This window comes from Triturus cristatus, chromosome 8 (genome assembly GCF_964204655.1).
Source record: "Triturus cristatus chromosome 8, aTriCri1.1, whole genome shotgun sequence".
Classification (NCBI taxonomy): domain Eukaryota; kingdom Metazoa; phylum Chordata; class Amphibia; order Caudata; family Salamandridae; genus Triturus; species Triturus cristatus.
The window spans coordinates 1,452,417,094-1,452,440,015 of NC_140591.1; the positions used below are offsets into that span (position 1 = coordinate 1,452,417,094).

The 22,922-nt window shown below is 45.0% G+C and overlaps 1 long non-coding RNA gene across 1 annotated transcript; it reads left to right on the forward strand.

The window, feature by feature from the left end:
- Positions 1-10,869: 10,869 nt before the first annotated feature.
- LOC146805909 (uncharacterized) lies at positions 10,870-22,487 on the forward strand. The gene is made up of 4 exons (XR_014967522.1): positions 10,870-11,070; positions 17,053-17,141; positions 17,722-17,968; positions 22,293-22,487. It is a non-coding gene; the product is annotated as an uncharacterized LOC146805909 (long non-coding RNA).
- Positions 22,488-22,922: the final 435 nt, after the last annotated feature.

The following is a 22,922-nucleotide window of genomic DNA, read 5'->3' on the forward strand; positions in this document are numbered from 1 at the left end:
CGGTGCGCCGCACAGGTGGGGGCCGGATTTGGGCCCCTGCGGGCTGTTTTTGTTACAGGGCCGTGATCGGCCCTGTAACAAAATCGGCCGAAAACCGGCCCTCGCAAAGAGCTCGGCAGTACCCCCAAGCCGGCTGGCCGAGCACTTTGCCAGGGCCGGTTTTGGTTCCCAGTCTGGCCCTGAGTCGGTTTGGCACCTTCCGAGAGTAACACTCCAAGGTAGTTATATGCTGCCTTAATTTATAGGCTGCCCAGCTGCCAGTGACATTGTGTTTTTTGTGTGGGTTTTTACTGAATACAATAACCTTGGTTTTGCTCTGGTTCACATGCAAGTTGGTCGCTTGATTGTAGTGATGGAGAGCATTGAGGGCTCTCTGCAGACCAATTCTAGTATGATCCATGATGGCAGTATCGTCTGCAAACTACAAGATTGAGAGACGCAGCCTTCCCAGCCTGGGTGTGACTAAACTGGCTCCTTCCAAGGCTGCTCCCATATCTTCAGTGTAGAGATTGATAAAGAGGGGTGCCAGAACCCCGCCCAGTTTGAGCCCGTTGTTAGTGGGCACTTTGGCGGTAGTTGTGGTGAGGCTTGTTTTTACCAGGACCCATGTTCACTGATATAATGATGTGATCGCCCTGAGGAGCTGGGGTGGAATCCCCCAAATGGCTAGCTTCCCCCATAGTCCGCCCCGGTCCACACTGTCGAAGGCAGAGCTATAGTCAATGAAGCAGCAGAACAAAGGGGGTTCCTTCCTCCTAACCGCTTGTGTAAATAAGTATGCCAGCGTTAAGATATTATCCATTGTAGAGCAATCTGGCCTAAAGCCGTATTGGAAAGGCGGGAGAATTCCTTTTTCCGCTACCCATGTTTCCAGCTCTTTTAGAAGAACGCCTGCGTAGGCCTTTGCTTCAAGATCAAGGAGAGCAATGAGCCTATAATTTGCAGGGTTAGAGCAGTCTCCCTATTTGTGAATGGGGAAGAGAATTGAGCCCTTCCAGGAGGCCAGTATTGTTACCATTGCAAATGCATAATTAAAGACTGGCGCTAGTATTATCTGTCAGAATTCTTGCTCTGTTTTATACATATGGCCCTGGTGCCCCGTCCTTCTTAATTTTCTTGGTTGTGGCCTTTACGGTTCCTTCTGTGATATGCATGCCCTGTTGGATCCCAGGATCTGGGGTTGGGCAGGGTGAAGAGGAGGCTGCTGCCTTCACTTGGTCAGTTGTGTATAGCTGTTCCATATGACTAAGCCAGTGTTTTTCCGCCACGCCATTCTCTTTGGTGAGCCCTGAATTGCCAAGACAATTTATGTGCCTCCGTAGTCGGGAGGGACTTTTATCTTTAAGTAGCATCAAAATTCTAAGCCACTCTGCTTCGTTATGCTCCTTTTCTGCTGCCATACTTTCTGCTTATAGATTGCCCTAAGCTGGGTGATGATTTGGTTGTTTCCTGGTTTACTGCCTCTTCTCCTGGCAGCCGGGGCCTACGGAAGGTGCGTTTGCAGTCCATTAGCTCCTTGGAATGGCGGGGGGTCTGTGTTGGAAATAAGCAACTGGGAGATTTCAGTTGGCCATTGCTCAACGTCTGCTGAAGACCTGCTACAAGGTCCTCCCAGTACTCTGGTGCTGTTTTTAGGAGGATGGGTTGATAGCGGTATTTCTTTCCTCTATCCAGGCTAAACCTTTGACACCTAGTTTAGTCGACCATTGAATTCTGTGTAAAATGTGGTGGCACTCATTCCCTGTTGGTTCCCCAAGCAAAGGTATTAAAAATGAGTCTGCAGAGACTAGTTGCAATGTTATGCATAGGGGGTCTGTGGTCGCTTTCGTCCCTGTCATCAATTTCAAAGTCTTGGAGCATAGGAGCCAGCCCTTCGCTGACAAAGATGTAATCTATTGTGGAGATGTGCCTAAAAGTGGGTTTGGGGAACAATAAGGGAGAGCTGGCTTCTTTATGGCATGGGACGAGCAGAGGGGGTTGTTGAAAAGGAGAGCATGTAGGGATGCTGCCACACCTGACGGCGCGAGAAGGTAGGTGGGCTCGCACAGATCTCTGATATTAAAGTCCCCGGTTATGATTGCCTGACGCGACTCCTATTTGATCAGCAGCTCGTCAACCGTATTTTCTAAAAGGTCCTGGGCCTGCTTCTTCTGGAGCAATGTGGGATTGAGATAGCAGTTGAATAACAGCAGACGTAGGGGTTGAGAATTGAGCTTTATGCCTTTAATGAGCAGGGCTTGGTGGGTAATGCAGTGACTCCTGTTTTCTGAGCATGTTTAATGAAGATGGTCGCCCAAAGACCTGATGATCACCCAAATATATTATGTCTTGTGGCAGCATGATGAAATTCATAATATCCAGCAACACAATATGTTGCCATTGAGAAGAGCAGCTTTTTCCTCGAGGAGTTGCTTGAGCGCTGCTTCATTCCATTAAATTATTGTTAATGGATGGGAGTAGCCTGCTTTACTGTTGCAACTCGATTTTGCCTGACTAAACAGGTGTTAGGGATGACATCTGTGGGGGCTTCCATCCCCTCTAGGTCCCCCATTGGTGGCTGAGTTGTGCCGCCCGTTCTTTATTGCTGCAGGCTATTTGGAGGTCTTTAGAGGACTTGGGTAATGTTTGATAGCTTCTCTCACTGTTATTGATACTGTTTGTGCCAAGCAGGACCGAGATGGCCTCCTTCCGCCGTTCAGAGGGATAAAGGACGTGGTGCAGGTATTTCTCCAGGCAGGTGGGTTGGATGTCAATTTCCCAATTCTGCCAGCTGAGTTGCTTCTTTGAGAGCTGCTAATTGGTGTGCTGCTGGCAGAACCCCAACAGGGTGGATTCGTCATGCGTGTCCCCTTGGAAATTCTGGATTCTTACCCACTCAAGGTTGTATGACTTAAGGAGGGGCTGGGCTGGTATATGTTTCAATAGGCGTAAAAAGTTACTCCTGTTCAAAGTGTCAAATGGCCCTTTAGCATGATACCTCAGGGTAAGCACTGCCTCATAAGTACGGGGGCTGTGTTGGAGACGAGGTGCGTTGCTGGCTCCAATCTGATTGCTTGGTATGGAATTGGGGGATCAGAGCCTGAGGGTTCTATCGTAGAGTTGCCTATTTGACTATTGACCACTTTTGGTTCAGCAAGTGACTGCCAGTTGGACAGAGCTGGTGATATTATCAGGCAAGGAGGGGACCCTGTAAGATATTCAGATGTTACGATACCTGGGGCCTTTGCTGTAGAAAACTGGGTGCTGGCATCCATAGTTTGCTTGAAGCGCGCTTGGTCGTACATGTGCCCTGGGGCGGGACTTGCCTCATCAGAGGCCTAATATTCTGGTGTGTTCTTAGGGGGCAGGTGCGTCTTTGTTCCCTGAGCAGTGTCCCCCTGTGATATTTATTATTGGAGCCACCTTAGAGGTGAAGATTGGATATAATGGAGCTTGCGCGTTGGCTCTCTGTATGTGACTGTTCAATTGGGTGACTGCAACGCCATTCTTTTGGCTTTAGCTTTTTTATGTTGTGTCCTCAGCTTTTTCTTAGCCCTCCTGGACAGAGAATCCACTGATGCACTGATGCTGGTTGGCACCTCATTGATAAGCACCTCTTTGGGTGTGGCCACGGAGCAAGGCCATGGTTCCAGTGGGGAGGATGGTATTTCAGACGGTACAACTAGGACCGGGGAGTCGTGAGTGGTCTCAGAACTGTCAAGTAAATTGGTGGTTGAGATGGGAAGTGCCTCCTCTGTGGTTGCATACGGAATTACAATTAAGAAAAGTGCATGAAGGGGTGTTTCTTCTTAAGGGCAGTTTGGTATTGAATGTAGCAGTGGTTTTGATCAGGTACTAGTGCCTCAAAGAAGATGGTAAGTGGTTCACAAGCCTTGCCCTTTGTGGATGGTGTTGGCAGACTCAAGATGGTACGAGATAGGCAGTGGTCCAGGGTATAGGAACCTGCCCCCAGTCCCAGAGCTGCTGTTTTTATACAAAATAAAAAAAAAAATGTTTTCTATTTGGGATAGCAAGCCCAGGCATGGTGGTCTGCTCTTTCTTGCAGACCACCATCCCTGTGTTTGAAATCAATCACAGGTGGTCGCAAATAGCTATGACCCCCGAGACTTGATATTTTGCAGTGACCTATTAATATCTAGTTTGCATCGCAAAATTAAAGACTGGTTGCAAAACATCCATGTGAAGTTTGCGACCACTATTTGTGACCAGTCTCTTTATACATCTGGACCCCATGTTTTATCTGGACCCCATGTTTTATCTGGACCCCATGTTGCATCGCGCTTTTGACTCAGCACGTAGCCTACGAGTGGGCAAAAGAAGATGATTTAAAAAAATATTTTTTTCAATAAAGAAATCGTTTCAAAAAATTAAGAAGACGGAGTCTGTGCAGTAATTGACACCTTGAGATATACAATTTTGTTTGGACTGTTTGTTGAAGTATCAAAAGTGACAGAAGAATCATTTGTGCCGAGTCAAACGCTTGATTACATTTGTAGGGAGTTTTCTCCTGTATGGGGGGTTAAGAGGTTCTGACATGTGCACTCGAGAAATTAGATATAAGGAAATGTTCTTCTTATATACGTGTCCTGCTTGAGAGATAGGTGCTGGGTGCTTTGCCTCAGCCTCTCGTTGTAAATCACTTATCTGCCCCCGTGTGTTTACAGTAGCATACCATAAAAATTAAATATTAGTAAGTGGGAAATTGATCCCCATCTTCCCTACCTGAGAGACAGGCTTCCTGAGTCCTTCCAGATCCCCAGCCTCTAACATGTCAGAAAAAAACACTCACTTTAATCTGCCGCTTTGTATGTGGGCGAAAGGGCGAGACTCCTGGCCTTAAATCAGACCTTTTTAAAAAGATATATATATTTTTTTATTTGCATTATAACAGTATACAGCAAGATAACAATTGTGATCATTACATATAACTTCGGCATCTCTCAGGAAGACAGTAGCTCTGTAGTAACAGTTGCTAAGCATTGCTGGGGGTCGACTTGGCAGGTAGACCTGTGTGAGAGCTCTGCAGGTCCTGGGCATTTGACCATGTGTTGACCCATGATATCCCACCAGTTAGACCCTTGCTCCCTCACTTCTTTCCACAGGCCCCAAATTTTGTCAAAGTTCTTTGGGCACCCACATGATTGATAGATTGTCCATTCTGCTAGCAAATACCAGTCCATGTTTCGAGCCAATTAGTCATAGTGGGAGTCCTTTCGCTGCCCCATGACTGTCAAATTGCCCTCTGGCCACCATTAGTGCAATATTACAGAACAAGAGAGAGTTCCTCGGCAATGCCTGCTCACCCCACATACCCAGGCACACCGTGTGTGCAGATAGTTCGACGAGGTCTCCCACTGCCTCCTTTCGATGCCCCTGTATGACCTGCCAAAAGGACCCAAGTCTCCAGCACTCCCACTGGGTGTGTACCAGGGTCCCTCTCTGGTTGCATTATCTTGGGTGTCTGTCGTGGGGAAAATGTTATGGAGCCTAGTCCTTGTGTGATACGCCCTGTGCAATATCTTGAGTTGTATGAGTTGAAAGGCAGCCCTGGCTCTCCTTCTACCATCCGGCTAGATCCAGTGAGAAAGCACTATTAATGGTCCCACAGATCAGAAAAACCCGCATAGGGGGTAGATACTTTTCCTACTGTATTTGAATGAGCTACCCCTTCATATTTGAATGTGCACAGATCACTCTAAATTTAAGAAACCACTTAAAACAGCACTGTTTTAACTCTCTGTAGAGCTGCTTAGCTTGTACTTAAGCTCCGCGCCGAGATATCCCTCCTGGGATGATTCGTGCGTGATACAAATGAATTATACATACATACACATGCATGCCTCCTTGAGATATCTGCAAGCCACTGCCCAGTCTGCTTCTGCAGTTGTGCCCAAGTCTCATTCCAACCGGCCTTTTAACTTGTCTAAGGGCTGCAGACAATTCCGGTCTAGGGTAGCATAAATTACAGAAATTGCGTGCCAATGTAAGGGGGCTGCTAAGAGTTTATATTCCAATAAGGTTTCTTTTGCTATCTCCTCTAGGTGTCCTGTATGGCTGTGTAGGGCATGCCTAACCTGCGTGTAATGGAATCTCATGGATTCTGCTAGCCCATATTGTTCATGAAGGTTCTCAAATGGCAACACGCCTTTTCCATCCCATAAGTCCCCAACCTTGGAGATTAATCCCCACTGTCGGAAGCTTTCCAACATTTTGAGACCAGTGAGTGCTTCCAAGACCCAAAATAGTGTTTCTAGGGTAATTTACCCCTCCCATCTTGTTGCTTTGGTTGCCTTCTTCCATGTGTGGATCACTATAGCCTTGTGGGTCTGACCCTCCTGTACCTTAGTCCTGCTGTAAAGTGCCCTCAGATATCCTCTTTGGGGCATAGCTCTCCTATCTGCCATAAAGGCTAGGTCCTTCTGCTCCTCAAATGCCCAGTCATTTATTACCTTCAGCTGCGCAGCCCAGTAATATAATTTAAGATTAGGCAGACAATTTGGCCTCTCCTCCGGGTATCCAGAGGTACCCTGGATGTGCCCCTGTCCCACAACAGTGTCCTGGTGGTTGCCTACTCTGCCTGGAAGAAATTCTCAGGCATTATGTATGGTGTATTTTGTAATATATAGAGACATTTTGGTAAGATCATTTTATAGAGTGCTGCCTACCCATCAGGGATATCGTCCGCTTCCTCCAGCTGGCTAAGTCTGCTTTTTAACAGCCAAGTGGATTTTCCAGGTTCTGAACATAGAAGTCTCTGGGGACTTTTGTGACAAATATGCCTAAATATTGGAAGCCAAGCGTTGACCACTGCAATGGGCATTCCCAGATCTCCAGGGGGGTACCAGCCCATATCGAAGTATGCTACTGACTTATGCCACTTTATCTTGATCCCAGAGTCTTTTGCAAAAATGTTAAGTATTTTCAGCACCCAGGGGATGGACTGCAAACGGTCTGCCAAACACAATAACAGACCGTCGGCATAGAGGGAAGTTGCATCCTCCCAATAGGAGTCTCAGCCCCAACCCCATGGCAGGGAATCCTTTAAGATGCATTCTGCTAGGGGCTCGATTTCCAACACAAACAGAAAAGGGGACATTGGCCATCCCTGCCTAATTCCCTTTCTCAGTTGAGATTCCCATGATAGTGTCCCATTAATGAACGCTGTAGCCAATGGTGCTGTGTAAAGCAGTTGGACCCAGTCCATAAACGCCGATCAAAATCCTATTTTTCCCAACACCACTGGTAAGGCCACTCAAGCGAACTGAATGTCTTTTCAAATTCCAGTGATAAAATCACCACTGTTTTTTTTCGAGTGCACAGTAGAGGCATCAAGGGTTGTGCCTTGTGGCTCTGTGTGGCATAAACCCAGGCTGGCCCATATTAATCAGTCTGTCGCTCACCTCATAGAGACAGGTACCTAGCACCTTTGCCAGTATTTTGGCCTCTATATTTAACAAGTAGATGGGCCTATAGGAGGCACACTCCTCCGGCTCGTTTCCCGCTTTGTGAATCAGGACAATATGGGCCATTCTGATATCTTTTGGGTAGTTCCCGGCTGCCAGTTCATTGTGGTCCATGCAAAGAAGGTGTTCACACAGTTGTCTCCCCAGGCACCTGAAGAATTCTGCTGGGAGGTCATTGGGATCCTGCTCCACCCTGCAATCTCTGTCACCTCCATATCCTGCTCTAACGTGGCCTTATCCTCCGGTGTCAGGGCGTGGGCAGGGATATCCCTGCATCACTGAAGCTCTGTAGTTCCTCATTCATGTTGTGATACCTTGGGGAATACAGGGCCTCCAGTTACTCTGAGAACCGATCTGCTAGCTCCGGGGTCAGTGTCAACTGTCTGACCAGTTGTTGTGGCAACCTCACAAACCCATCAGTGACCTTCCTCACAGTGTGTTAAACAGGCCAGGATCTTCCCTGCCTTATTACCGACCCCATATAGTCTGTGCTGCGAGGCTCTAAGCTGTTTTCGTGCCGCATCTTCTTCGATCTGCCTGTACTACTCCCACAGAAGCGCAGGACGATGCACCAACGCAGGCATTGGATTGTCCTGATAATCCTCCTACTACTGTTCTAACCGTTGCTCCATATTCCCCAACTGTTTTGGCATCTCTTTTCGCTTTCCAGATCTCCTAGTGATTAAATAACAATGTATTACCATTTTCTACACCTCCCATACCGTAGCCTCAGACTCCACTGAACTCCGGTTTTCAGTGAAGTAATTCTTCATAATCATTCCAAGACTTGTGTCGCAGTCCTTGACATACCAAGGATCCAGATGTCATGTGGGTCAGTGGACCCTAATCGACGTCTTGAACCTGGTATAAAGCAGTGCATGGTCAGAAATTCCCCTCAGCAGGAACGTGGTAACACAGTACCTGTGTTCCTGAACCTGGGGGACCAGGAAGTAATCTAGCCTCGAGCCCGTCTTCGCTCTCCTTCTTAAAGTGCTGCATTAATAAATACACGCGTTTCCTTTTGAAAGTGCCTTGGTCAGTTTATTTTCCTCATTTTGAGAGTGCTGAGTTCCTTTTCTACGCGTGTCATTTAAAGGTGCAGTGATATACATATACATTTCCCTAATTTTAAGATCGCTGAGATTAAGTGTGTCCTATTGTTTCAAGTCTAAAGCAGAACATTTTGGCGTCACTTTGCAGGAACCCGAAATAAAGGGGGAAATGTTTACCAAAAAGAAAAAGGCAGATTCCCAGCCACCAAATGAGATACCGGGGTGGGAAGTGGACCCCTATAGTATGCTTGCACATGAATGGTCTTGTTGTGCTGGATTGAGTGAAAAATGGAATGCATGTATAGCTGATGCTGAGCCAGCACAAATAGTGGCATGTCTGCAGAAAGTACAAATTGAGAAAGGGAAAGAGCTTAGCATGTTAGGGCGAAGAGGCTGGATCCTCGTATGTGCTTATTGTAAAATGCATGAAAAATGTGTTCAGTTACAGCAGGAACATGATAAAATAGAAAGAAAAACAGCTAGTGGAAGCCAGGAATATTTCCACAATGCTGACTTGTTAAAATAAGCTATTGCAAGATAAGTTGGAAACTTATCAGACTGTGACTAAGAGAGCAGGTATACGCAATATCAATACCGGAGAAGGAGGGGGAAGGTTAAGATGAGAAAAGTTCACTTAGTCATTGTGAAGGCAGGAATAGACTGGGACCCAGAGAAATGGGATGGTAACATCTGGGATTCTTCACAGTTTCTAGATTCTGGGGGAGAGTGTGGCCAAACTAGAAGCCAGCGTGAGTCGTAAGATCGGAAGGTTGTCCATGCACAGCCCATATTTTGACAGGAGATACAGGGTGGTCCAAATTATCCACGGGGGTTGCGATGGACTCCATGGAGGATTTTACTCAGCAAGAGATTAATGACATTCTAGATAGATTCGGACAGAGACCCGGGGAGGCTTTCATTATGTGGATGGTGCGCCTGTTTGACATGGGAGCATCTGGGGTGATGTTGGATCATGGGGGATGCGGTAAAGTTTTGTAGACTTAGCACTGACCTCACTGTACATGAACAGTTTAGGAATTAGAAGACAATCAAATGCGCCTGTTACAATTATCCTCTGCCGATTGGTTCCTTCAAACCAAAGTGACCAATCAATGCCTGGCCTCTTCCCGGGCTCAGCTGCTGCCCGCTTTCGTTTCCGCCCCTCGGTAGGGGTTTGTCGCGGGCCCTTTACCGGTCCGACTGCACCTTCCCGGGCCGCGTGCTGCCTTGCAACATTTGCACATGTTATCAATGGTCGAACACCCTTTAAAGTTTCACACATGGTACAAGCTCCCACATCTAAAACAAGAAAACAATGTGTTTTTTTTTTTTTTTTTTTTACACAATCACTGTCTTTCCTGCCTTTGTCAAAGACAACATTATTGCCTTTCATTACATTAATGTATGGAATAGTTTCACCTCTTCTCAACGTGGTGTTTCCCTGTCCTACAATGTCCTGCACAAACTTCTCTCTGACTGTTCAATACCTTTGCGATGTTTATAGCAGCACTCAGAGTCATTTCAGTACCAACCCATAACTTTTCCTGCACCTTCTTACTTTTCGTCGTCAGCTTGTCCGCACTCTAATTTGATCATATGTGATAGTCTCAAAATCGCACAATGCTACTAAAGCTCTCCACGCCAAAACATAGTTTTTGATGGATTCATTCTCTTTTCGGGCACAAGAATAAAACTTAAATCCCTCCATCGCTGTGCTGACTTTTTTTTTGCCAAATATCATATTCCGTTGCTATATGGCATGATTAAAAATATGCATGTTCTGAGCATTCTACAAAGGTGGTAAGCCTCTATACTCCTGACAGGCCACACTACCCAAACAAGACTTTAATAATGATAGTTTCCTATGAGGCAAACATTCTTCAACGAGGACAGCCTACCACTTGCAAGAAATATGGAGGAGTCACAATGTTCGCCATGTTAGAGTGACACCTAAATACAGGCGAGATTCCAGCTTTTCAAGACAAACGTATTACCCAGATAAATACACAAGAAAGATGCATGGAAGTTTTGCTGTCCCCAAATTAATGTCAATGCTATAAGAAATATAACACATGGCAGGAAACGAAGATAGTGCTGGCAAAATGATATGCCCTACAGAGCATTTTTATAGACGCATCCTCTAAATCAGCGTTGGTAGAGCTCATTTTGGCTTCAGAATGAGAGTGAAACGGTGCCTTGATCGTGCAAAACTGACGTGCGAAACACTACGTCCTTGCCTTGGCGTGAACACTATGCTGCTACCCGGAAGTAGCATCATCGGTCTGAAACTCCGCCTGATTGTGACGTTCTGCCTGGATGTAGCGTCACAGTGGCTGAGTTCTGCCTGGCTGTGAGGTCATTGCTGCCTACTTCAAAGGCCTCGCATCCACGGGGGCACCCAAGGCCTCAAAATCGGCCATGAACACACACGATCATAAAGATGAAATCCAGACCCTGTGGAACCCATGCCAGACAAGAGGAAAGCACAGCTGAACTCACTCCGTGTGGTGACATATCCTGATGGTACTATATGACGAAACTTCTGCTGATAAGAGGTATGTCCTGTACTCCACTGGCCGTCAACTTGAAGTAAGTAGAGCTTGTATAACAAGTGGGTCCCAGAAGAAATGTATTACCAACAGGAACGGCCTCAAAAGCTATAGGTAGATCACAACACCAGTATCAACGGACCAGGCGCGCAACAACCCCGCTCTTCCTGCGCATAAACAATTTATTGAAATGGCGTTTTTCAACTTCTAAGTGTGCTGCATTAGCACACGTAGAACTTGCAAAACAGCATTTTTTTAATGATTGTTTATGTGCAGGAAGGGACACCTTCCTGTACTTAATCAATCACCAGAGGTGATTTCCTCATTCTATTTGTGCTGCAGAATGCAGCACGCAAAGAATGAGGAAAGAAACGAGGAGAAATGAATACATTTCTCCTCTTTGCGCCTCCCTACGCCTCCTCTGGTAGGCGTAGCATTCAGACGCATTTCCAGGTTTCCGATGTCTCATTAATCTGGGAATGTGTCTGGTTCCATAGGTGTTGCAAGGGAACACCCACAGCAGCACCCATGGAACGGCCCTTTCACGCAACGTGCAGCGTGTAAAGGGGGCGTATTTACAAGGACAGGAAAAAACACGCAGGGTGGCTTTTACTGTCCTTGTAAATCTGGAGCAAAATGTGCCACCGGTGCGTCACAAAAAATGACGCACCGGCAGCGCAAGGGGCTTTTAAATAAGCCCCACAATCCTCATTATCCAACAGCAGGGAAGAGTGCCTGCTCCCCATTGACAGGCACAGCTCGTACACTCCTTGGCGTCTCCGCTGACTGTAAAACTGTTCACCACTGTATGTAGTTGGAAAAGATAGAACAATGTGTGTCATATTCATATGTATACATGTAGGTATGTATGTTTGTATGTATGTGTATAGCTGGACCTATCTGAAAGGCAGTGGAGTGCTGTGGTGACCTAAAGGTAAAAAGTAGTCAGTGTGAGTGGGAGGGTAGTTGTATCCAAGAGCACGAGTGAATACTGCATTGCGATGTAGTGCTCATTCAAGAAGAGTGTCTTCAGCTTTTCCTTGAATTGGAGCAGTGTTTGGGCAGTAATGATGGATACAGAGATGTCTTTACAGATGTTGGGATGAAAGATGGGGATGTCCTGTTGTCTTTTTTTTATTTTCTTTTTTCTCTTTGCGCTTTTTCATCTCTAGTCTGATGGTGTCCTGGCCACCGGTGTGCCTAGAGCCACCGGAAACTGTATGCTTGCCAGTCTCCTAGGCAAGAGTGCTGGTTGTGTTAATGTTATAGATCATGCAGCTGGTTTAGAAGATGCTGTGGGCATGTAAGGGGTACCAGCGGGGTCTTAGCAGGGTGAGGGCGAGGCCAGGTGGTCAGCTATGAATCCATACAATTCTCACAAACCGCACCCAAAAAGTCAGAAATAGGGCAGCCGAATGGAACACAAAACCAATGTCTTATGGCATCACCCAAGAATCATCTTTCTGCTGTCAGATGTCTAACAAATATATATATGCCCCTGGAAAAGCTCCTTTACCAGTGTCAAGTGAACTTTCAGTTGTATGCAGATAACACACAGATGTATTACCAGCTGGACAATGGCTCTGTGAATTCAACAAATATTAATTACCTCACGTTTAAGCACCAGCAAAAGTGGAAAAATGGGACAGCCATGAATGTATGCACTTTTCATAAGTGTGCACAGGGCTTTTTATTGAGGCTTGCTTTGGCTGCATTTTCCATCTTCCCCTGGGCTTAAGCAATTTTTTGTGCCAACGTCTTTGGCTATGCAGTCATCTCAAGGAATCCAAAGCAGAGAAACCTGCAGGCTGCAGCCTCGTCTCCTACAGTTACAGGACTTCACGGTGACGGCGAAGAGAGGCTTCATGAACCACTATCCGGCCAGAAGAATGACCTCTCAAACCCAGTAAGAGGTGCGTGGAGGTGAGCACAGACTGTCAGATGTGTGTCGATGCCAGAGGATTGTCGGACTGGGTCTGTATGCCTCTGGGAAATGGGGTGATAAGGGACAGTCTCTTCTGTACAGTGTTTCCCTCCCTTATGGATGTTTATGCGGGCATCTTTACTTAGCATCCATAACTTCCTCAACTAATTTGCAATTTGTAACCTTCTCTCCTTACTGCAGTGTGTTAGTGTTAATACAATCGCAGACCGCCACTGTTGGTCATAGCACAGGGTCGAAAAGGACAGCAGTCTGAGTCCCCGAGGCCTGGTCTCTTGAATCCTGAGAGCTCCTACCAGCAGTCCTCTCATAAGAGCACAAAGACACATATTGGAGGTGTTCTTTAAAGGTCTGTCACAAGACCTCTTAGGAGGGGGGAAGTTAGATGCCCCCCATGCCAAGAAAAGTATGCCTATTCCCAATCTCTGTTAAATCAGAAAAAAAACTAGCAATAATGGGCAATCTAATCAATTTTCCATTTTAGTTCTAAAACAACAACACAATAAGACAATTAATACAGATTTGGCTGTGTTATCAAAAAGCAAGTCACTTTCGAAGCTTCCTTCGGGTGACTGCGCTCCTTAGAGTTAGTAGCTTTGACCAAGTGTAGTTATTGGGAGAAAGGGATGCTCAACCATGAGGGTGGTATGTGGCTAAAGGACCTTTGCAAGTGGGTGAGAGCTCTGAAAAGCATAAACCTTGGAAATACTAGAAGACCACATTATGTAATTTAAGACATATCATTTTGAAACAATAAAGATGCACCTTTTTGGAGGATAGAAGGAGTCTGGTAACTGGCACTGTACTTAAAGTTACAGGGAGAGGCCCACAGGATGTACTACTGAAGGAATGCAAGTTGTGGTCTTGTGTAGGCCTGAACTTAAGCATCGCAGAAAGGGGCAGGGCACTCAAGGTGTAATGCTAGAACTGTTGGCGCTCTGTAGTAACCGAAAGCTAAAGCGCTGTTCTGTCTAAATTCAATTACACCAATATCCTCTACCACAGATCATCTTTAACAACTATGAAAGGACTACTACGGATTTAGAACTCTGCTGGCAGACTACTATTACATATAAAGCCACAAGCCCACATTTCCCCTGCCTTGAAGGCCCTACATTGGTTACCGGTTGCCAGAAGATCCACATTCAAGCTGCTGTGTATCACTTAAAAAGCGATCCATGGAACAGAGCCTCTCTTCATCCGGAATAAAATCACAAAATACATTCAACAAAGAACCCTCCGCTCTAGATTGGCACCTCACCTCACAATCCCATCCATTCAAGAAAAAAACTCATGTGGCACATCCATCTCTGTTCAAGGGTTGTATGACGATACATCGCAAACTAAAACAACGTGTGCATTTACAACGCAGTTTTTAGTTCGCATGTACCGTCACAACGTATGTTTTTTCTACGGATGGCATTAGTTCGTATTTCCTTTGAAATGTATACTATATGCCTTTACAACGCATCCAAGATTCCCGCATGCATTTAAATTGCAAAATATTAACACTAAAATAAAAATATAACACCACCATACTGGACCTGCTTACACAACCCTAAAGCCTAAACCAATAACATACACTACAACCCCCTGACACTACCCTAAGCTCTAAAATCAAAAACACTAGCATACTCTACAACCCCCTTACACTACCCTAAGCCCTAAATCCTAAAAATACTTTCATACACTACAACCCCCTGACACTACCCTAAGCCCTAAAGCCTAATACACTACATTACACTACAACCCCCGACACTACCCTAAGCCCTAAAGCCTAATACACTAGATTACACTACAACCCCCTGAGACTACACTAAGCCCTAAATCCTAAAATTCTAGCATACACTACAAACCCCTGACACTACCCTAAGCCCTAAAGTAAAAAACACTAGCATACACTACAACCCCCTTACACTACCCTAAGCCCTAAATCCTAAAATACTTGCATACACTACAACCCCCTGACACTACCCTAAGCCCTAAAGCCTAATACACTACATTACACTACAACCCCCTGACACTACCCTAAGCCCTAGAGCCTAATACACTAGCCTACACTACTACCACCTGAGACTACCCTAAACCCTAATCCCCCTTACTTCTCTCCTTCCTCGTGGTCGTCTCTGCTCCGGTTTCCTGTGTTCCGGACCCGTTCCCAGCATCCGGTCCCATTCCCAGTTCCCGCGTTCCGACACCATTACATCGCATGCGTTTTAAAAGCACATGCGATGTGAAGGCCTGCGTCGTAATGTGTACGCGTGGTTACGTCGCATGTGTTGTAACGCATGCGACGTAACGGCATGCGTAGTAACAGCCGCGTTGTAATGGCTGTTTCCCCTGTTCAAGCAGCCAAACTATGGAACTTATTACCCCCAAACATAAGATCCACGTATAACTACCTTATCTTCAGAAGACTACTCAAGAGGTGGCTCTTCTCCACATAGCCACCATACTCAAATATAAATATACAGCATATCCCTGTATATATAAGCCTTTATTTGGATTATATATGTGTACCTAGACATGTGTATTCCTTTGTATAAACATGTATAATAATCATGTTTATAAATATATGGATTTTTTTAGTTCTGCTAAACAAATGTACATATTATACATATTACTTATGGTTATAATATTCTATGTTTAACATGTATTTCGGTTGGCCGCTGCATAAATGTGTACATTTTTATCATAACTATTCAGCTACAATGGCTTCACTATTGAGTTAATTTTTTTTAATAAAAACAAATAAATTAGCTTAAAGTGTAGCAACATTCGAAAGTCTGAGTTATTAAATACAACTTAAATCTAGATTTATTACCTTCTTTATACTTATATATCTTCCATGTACCTATGTATCTTTATATTTATTACTTTACTCCTAATTCAACATATCTAATGCACTACCCTATATCTCGCCCTATACCTCTCTAAATATATCCTCTACCTCCACTCTGACTCATCCCAAACCTCATTTTACTACTCTCTCCAATGTACTATTCTATTTCTCACCCTATACCTCTCTCAGTATATCCTCTACCTCCACTTTCTGACTCATCCCAAACACAATTCTACTACTGTAATCCCCAAAATAACCCTTTCTAGACTCTTCCCTCTTCTACCCCCTCCTTGCATCATCTCAAACCTCTTTTACTATTCATCTCTCCTAAACAAGCCTTTCTAAACCCTTTCCTCTGACTCTTCTCCCTCCCCTCTACTCATCCCAAACCTCCTCCTGCTGCTGTGATCTCCAAATAAACACTTCTAGACCCTTCCCTCTTCTATTTCTCCACTATCCTTTTCAATCCAACTAACAGACTCACATGTTCACCCCTTAAATTAATTTCACATTTCCCTGTACTAATTCATCTCTAATCCTGTTTGGCTTCCGTAGTAGCGTGCTACTCACCGATAAAACGCTTCAACACCTTATCAGGGGTAGCAAGCGCTATATAAATGCAAACCTTCCCTCTTCTATCTCTCCACTATCCTTTTTCAATCCAATTCACAGACTCGCATGTCCACAGCTCAAATTCATTTCATACTTTCCTATACCAATTCACCACTAATCCTCACCGAAAAGCGCATCGACGCCTCATCAGGGGTAGTAAGCGCTATATAAATGCAACTACAATTACACACGTTGTACAAGACCTCCAAAAATAAATAAAACGTCTCTCAAGTTAATAATGAACATAGACATGCCGACATCTAGTGGTCTTATTTGGTACTGAAATTTTGATTTGATGTAGTCTACAACTAACGATAGAATTTTAGTCAACAAAGCAATTGCATAGGTTCACCATTTATGGTTGTTTAAAAAGCAATTATTATCATATTGTGCATAGCGTTATAGTTAGAATATAAAGGTTATCAATCAGATGAATGATATTGCATAACCAGGAAGAGGGTTGAGCAATTTTGAGGTCTTGCCTAAGACAGTGCACACATATTTTGAGTTTACAGTTGACTAAGAGTCTGCCCATTGCTAACTATTGGTTGTTTTTAATGTCACTCTCATTTGCTTGCTTCTTATTTATCAGCTACCATGGACTTTCCTTCCTTTTCTGGCGATTGACCGTCCCCTGGATCACGGACCCATTACCTGTATCCTTCACTGGTCCCTTTTCAGGTGCTGCCTTTTTCTTTTTCGTTCAGCACTCTACAAGAGTGCGCGTATTCTTCCAGTTGTCTCCCTAATGTACTTTCTTGCCTTTATGTTGTATCCCTTCCACTCCCTCCCTCAGTTGCTGTTCTTGCCTTCTCCCCACTCACCCACATTCTGTGGCTGTTCGTGCTCCCCAACCATTTATCGTCTGTGCTTCTCCATCTCTGCCCACCCATCCTCTGTTTTCCATTTGCATCTTCATGCTCGCCCACCCACCCTCCGTTGTTTGTGTACATCCCCATCCATGCCCATCCTCTGTTGTCCGTATGCTTCCCCATCAGCCGTGCTGCTGTACAGCATGGCTAAAAATCATTGCCAATAGGTCTCAAATATCTGAAAAATTTGTCAATGTTTGTTATATATCAGGGTTGGTGACCAGTTCTAGTCACTATATAGATTTCGTTCTCAGATGTGAATAATAGATATATTCACGAAAGTGATACACCTGCCCCTAATTGCCTAAGAATTAGTGGATATAAGGATCAATGGGGTGGCTATGTATCTAGTTCCTTTTTAACATCCTGATATTCTTCATTTTCCGTAGGAATGCGAATACAGGATGCTCGACACATCTTTACTTGTTTCACAAGCTTTCTTTCTTGGCTGGTGAGTTTCTTTATAGGAATAGTTGATGATTGGCTTATCCTGGCCTTAGAGTGAACACATGAGCCACCTACCCAGCATGTGGATTACCAGCACGGATAACCTGCTAATGATGCTCCTGTGATGCTTCAATCTGTTCAAAAGTGATCTTCTTGCTGTGGCCACTTCACATGATAGCTACTTCTTGGGTAAGCTGAGTCATGGCTGTAATGGTCATTGTGTTACATTGTCTATTGTCACTCGTTGGATTTTGGACAGTTTGCCCAAAGTGGCCAAGGGTATGCCCCAACGTGGGTCCCTTGCTCGCTGTGCCACTGGATTCAAGCTAGCCTGGCTGATGAGGGGTGAAACCTTGAAACCGGTCCCAGGATGCTTGTTTCCGGTCCAGGGAGGACCTGGCCTGGCAGTTTGGGCTAGACTGTTCTCATGAGGAGCAGGGTTAAGACTGATTTGCAAATGGCTGGGCCCAAACTGGGGTGGCATAGTGAGCAAAAAAATGATGGATTAAACCCAGATCTGTGACTGGGGGTTAGTGGTAGAAAAGTTTAAGCACTCCGTCCATCATCTTTTTGCGTTGGCTATGTTCGCCGAAAGAGGCCAAGGGTATGACCCGACGTGGGCCCCTTGCTCGCTGGAGGTGCGTGGCTGAAACGTTTCAGCACTCCGTCCATCATCTTGTTGTGTTTGCAATGTTCACCCAATGTAGCCAAGAGTATGCCCAGACATTGGTCCCTTGCTCGCTGTGCTACTTGATTCAAGCTAGCTTGGCTGATGAGGGGCGAAACTCTGAAACTGGTCCCAGGATGCTTGTTTCCGGTCCAGGGATGACCTGGCCTGGCAATTCTGGCTGGACTGTTCCCATGAGGAGCAGGGTCAAGACTGATTTGCATATGGCTGGGTCCAAACTGGGGTGGCATAGTGAGCAAAAGAACGATGGATTAAACCCAGATCTGTGACTGGGGGTGAGTGGTGGAAAAGTTTCAGCACTCCATCAATCATCTTGTGTTTACAGGATTCTTGATGTAGGATAGCGTTTCTTAACCTGTGGTCCACTGGTCCTCGGGGTCCATGATGCCTTCTCAGGAGTTCTGTGACTTCAGAAAATTAAATAAGAAAGAGAGGATTCATTAGGACCAAAAAAGACAAAGTGATATGTTAAAGTTGCATATCGCTTTGTTTTTTAGGGAAAAAAATACACATATTGAAAAGCTTTCCCAATAAAATAAAAATGTTGTCTTTTCTATTTTTTTGTTTGTGAATTAAAGAAAATATTTAATAATGTCTATATTTGTTTGATGTATACTTGTTTCTGTACCTTTAGGAATTTTATGTGGTTCAAAATGTAGAAAATGCTAACATTTCATTCCTTGCCTTCCAATGGTTTCTTAGTGGGGGTTTACAAAAGAACTGCTAATCCAGGAAATTCCCACCCGTGACGCTTAAGTTAGTTAATGGTCAAGTCTTCCCTAGATGTCATTGCCAGTATTCCATAGTTCCAGTTACTTACCAGTTTGAATCAGTGATTCTGTGATAAATGCAAGGTGTGATGCATTGATCACATGACTGCTTATTGACGGTCCGAATAGGTCTCACTTTGAGCAAATGTCTCTGTGTCCCTTCACTGACTGTTCTTGGGTGGGCATCCTGAAGGTAGTCAGTCAATCTAAGTGTCAATGTAGCCTTCCCGTTATAGGTAGAATTGTAATATCCAGTGATTGGGTGGCTCACTATTACCCGCTTTTCACCTGCACACATCTCTTCATCTGCCTGTTATAAAACCCCTTTGAACTCATTGTTCCTTGTTCTCACAACCATCTCCTTGCTGAGACTTTGCATGACTCTTGTCTTGCTTTCAGTTCTTATTTAAAATCAATTCCTTGCTCATTTGTTTGTTCCTTCCTCTGTTTCTTCTCCCCCTACCCCCACCCGTTGGACCAGTTGGCTACCACTATGACTGGACTGTATATCCTTATAATGCACTGTTTGATTACATCCCTTGGTAAAAGCAAAGGGGCCATCTCCTGTAAACGGTACAAAAGGGGGTGGTGATGGACAGAGCATCAGAACCAATCAAACACTCACACCCAGTCAAAGATCTGGGTTTGATCCATCACCGTTCTTTAGCCCACTCTGCCACCCCAGTTCAGACATGGCCATATGCAAATCAGTCTGACCCTGTGTCTCATGGGAACAGTCCAGCCCGAACTGCCAAGCCATGCCTTCCCTGGACCGGAAAGAAGCATCCTGGGACCGGTTTCTGGCTAATCAGCTGTCATCAGCCAGGCTTGCTTGGATCCAGTGGCAAAGTGAGCAAGGGACCCACGTCTGGGCATACCCTGCCAACTTAGGGCGAACAAAGCAAAACCAAAGGAGATGATGGACGGAGTGTTGAACATTGCAAGCACTCAAGCCCAGTCAACTGATCTGGGTTTAATCCATCATCATTCTTTAGCTCACTCCACCACCCCAGTTCAGACATGGCCATATGCAAACCAGTCTGACCCTGTGCCTCATGGGAACAGTCCAGTCTGAACTGCCAAGCCGTTTCTTCACTGGACCGAAAACCAGCATCCTGGGACCGGTTTCTGGCTAATCAGCCGTCATCAGCCAGGCTAGCTTGAATGTAGTGGCAAAGTGAGCAAGGGACCCACGTCTGGGCATACCCTGCCAACTTAGGGTGAACAAAATGTCTTCCCTAGACCGGAAACAAGCATCCTGGGGCCGGTTTCTGGGGCGAACAAAGCAAAACCAAAGGGGATAATGGACAGAGTGTTGAACATTGCAAGCACTCACCCCCAGTCAACTGATCTGGGTTTAATCCATCATCATTCTTTAGCTCACACTGCCACCCCAGTTCAGACATGGCCGTATGCAAATCAGTCTGACCCTGTGCCTCATGGGTCCCTTGCTCACTTTGCCACTGGATTCAAGCTAGCCTGGCTGATGACCGCTGATTAGCCAGAAACCGGTCCCAGGATGCTTGTTTCCAGTCCAGGGAAGACATGGCTTGGCAGTTCGGGCTGGACTGTTACCATGAGGCACAGGGTCAGACTGATTTGCATATCGCCATGTCTGAACTGGGGTGGCTGAGTGAGCTAAAGAATGATGATGGATTAAACCCAGATCAGTTGACTGGGGGTGAGTGCTTGCAATGTTCAACACTCCGTTAATCATCCCCTTTGGTTTAGCCTTGCTTTCGCAGTCAGTTAAATTTTGTCCAGGGGCGTAGCTTCAGTGGGGCAGTTTGGGGTGTTACAACCCCCTAATAAATGGATTATTTAATAAGCAGTTGTGTACGGGAATTTTCAGTCAAGTATGGTAAGGTATCTTTCGAATTTCACCTGGGATTTTGAAATACTCTCTGAAACAAAAACACCCACACACACTTGTCTCTGTTTTGTAGGTCTTAGAACATGGTTAATTATAAAATACTGTGTTTTAAGTATCCCTCACAATCCTTTACCACTAGCCCTTAGCCCCCCCTCATGCAGTGCTTCTCATGTAATGAATAACATGATATTATAGCATGTTTGTTGGAAAACCTGAAGTTCACCCCTTCATACCCCCGGGGTCTTACTGACCAAGCTACGCCCCTGGTTTTGTCTGTCTACTCTTTCTGTATTCCACTACTCTTGCTCTGTTCCTGGCTTTCAAGAATATGGTTCTGCTTTTCCCTGAACCCTATTCCTTTATTGTGCCATTCCTGGCCTTTTACCTGCTATCCTATTTAGTTTTTGGTGGTTTTTGCCTGTATTATGTTCCACTTGTACAATGTTCCAACGTATCTGGAACTTGATGAACTACTGCACCAAAAGGTTGGAGAGGCTGAGCAGGATAAACACAGCTGCTTGTTCCTCATCAGCCTTCATCAGTGGTTTTCTCAGAGATAGCAGCACTGAGATTTAACACCGTGCCACTCACGTTTGAATTCAGATTAAGAACTTTGTAATTCATGATCGACTTCAAAAACTGTGTTGATAATGCAGATTAATTGCTTCTTTTATGACTGTCAGGCCTCATTTGTGGGGCCACATAGCAGACTGATTACTGGGCCCCAAATGTGGTGGTTGAAGTAATCATTTTCCTCTTGTTTCCTTGGTCCTCCCCACCATGGCTCGTTTATGTACTTGCCTCTTGGGAAAACCCCCAAACAGCTGCATTTTTCCCTCTTCTTGATACATACTTTAAAAAGTAAATATCAGGCAACCCTTTAAAATATGTTCTAGAGCTGCCTTAGAGATCTGTGACTGATAGTTAAAGTGAACAAAGTCAGAAAAGCTGTTTAAAATGAATACTGTTGTTTTATTTAAAGTCTATTTAAGTATTATGCCCAAGTCTTTGCAGAATCTTAAAACGTGAACAAATTCACTAGGAAAGGTGGCAACTCTAACTATAGTGTATATATAAAATGTCAATAAATTATGGTGGATTCATACTCTGTATTTTTGTAAAGTATTTGACTTTGTGATCGCTCAGAAACTATACCTTAAACTGTTTATTTCTACCCCACAGGAACTCGTGCTGCAAGAATGGATGGGTCGCAGGAAGAAACAGGAGGAAGAATTGTTGCCAGGATGTTTTATACATGGAGTGGGACAGTGATTGGTTAATTAATTCTAAATTACATTTTTCCCTATGGTTCATGGGACACATATGTTGGCATTGATGTGTTGCTGTTAGAGAATAAAGTGAAGTGGAAAATCATAATCCTATCCTTCTTGTCCCTAATAGCATTGACATTTTCCTTCACTGATAGTCCGGGGGGAGCTTAGGGGTAGAGCATGCACCATTGCTTCGATTTATGCACCTAACACAGGGCAACTGGACTTCCTAGAGACATTTTTAACATCTCTTGATGGATTTGCAGTGGGAGACATCCTACTGCTGGGGGACTTCAACTTAATATGGGATCCGGCATTGGACACGACTTACCCCCACAAGACAACGGGAGGAACATTCAGTAGGGCTCTTAAAGCCTCTCTTCAGCGTTTGGACCTACTATACGCTTGGAGGGCAGTTCACCCTGAGACAAGAGACTATTCTTTTTTCTCTCACGCCCACAGAACCTACTATAGAATAGACCACATCTTCCTCTGTCAATCCCTTTTGTACACAATCTCGGGTACTAGGTTCCATCCAATA